The sequence below is a fragment of the Sinocyclocheilus rhinocerous genome, unplaced genomic scaffold, assembly GCF_001515625.1.
Source record: "Sinocyclocheilus rhinocerous isolate Xijiao unplaced genomic scaffold, SAMN03320098_v1.1 scaffold1948, whole genome shotgun sequence".
NCBI lineage: Eukaryota > Metazoa > Chordata > Actinopteri > Cypriniformes > Cyprinidae > Sinocyclocheilus > Sinocyclocheilus rhinocerous.
In genome coordinates this window covers 7,168-8,296 of record NW_015644094.1, presented here as the reverse complement: position 1 = coordinate 8,296, position 1,129 = coordinate 7,168, and positions in this window count along the sequence as shown.

Here is a 1,129-nt window from a genome sequence, read left to right as displayed (position 1 = left end):
CATCGGCTGAACTTCACTGCGGACAAATCAGCATGATTAAAAACTTCAGTGATTGCTTTTTTTCTTCAAATAACAAGTCAAAAGAGTAGGGTGCAACCGATCATAAAACCCACGGCTCGGATCATATTGCATTATCATATCAGATTTTGAGTAACAGATCGGATCATTTTGCAGATGAGAAAAAAAATATGGTTCTTTATTATTTATTTTAAATAACAGAATACTTCTTTGATACCACAGCAAAACTAGTAGCATATAGGGATGTAACGATTCACTCAACTCACGATGCGATGTAATGCGATACGATTCACGATACTGATTTCACAATACAATTTTCTCACTGTCACGAATCCAGTCCATGGACTTTCATCCAATGAACACAAGAGGTCGCTCTCTCACGATATTGACACTCACTTCACATAGACTGTCTCACATCACTATGGACTAGGATTCCCCATTTGCCTCGCCCTCAGGATTACGTTCACCGTCGACTTGACTCATGCCTTCCTTTGGATACTCTTTTGTCTTGCCCTCTATACACCTGTTTGCCATTGTCTGACCCATGCCTGTTTTATGACCACGTCTCTGTCTTCTATTAAAGCTTTGCAAATGGATCCGCACATCTCACGTCTCGTCGGCTCCGTTACACTCACAATTTTTCTTTTTAACAAAATGAGATTTAAGACAAATTATAAATGAAAAGGTGTCCTTTTATTATTTCTCCAACAAAATGCCGCACATTTCTTTGTGAAATTGAAATAATCAAATAATAAAACTAACTTGAATTTTTAAAACAGATCCCAAATCAAATAATTAAATAATGCAAATAAAATAAATCTCTTCATATAAACAAACTAAGGCTTTGACTGTGCTTTTTCCGATATGCGAAAGAGGAATCAATTCTGTGTACGCGCATTGTCTGAAAGGCGGCTCTCTCTGTGCAGTTTGAATGAGTGTGCACAGCTCCGAATGCGCGTGAATGGTTTAAAACAATTGAATGTTTAAATCGGCAAGACTTATAAGCACGTGCAAACGATCATCTATTGCCGCTTTTCCACTGCGTGGTACGACTCGGCTTGGCTCGGTTTGCGTTTCCACTGCAGTTTAGTACCGCTTTAGAGTGGGCGGG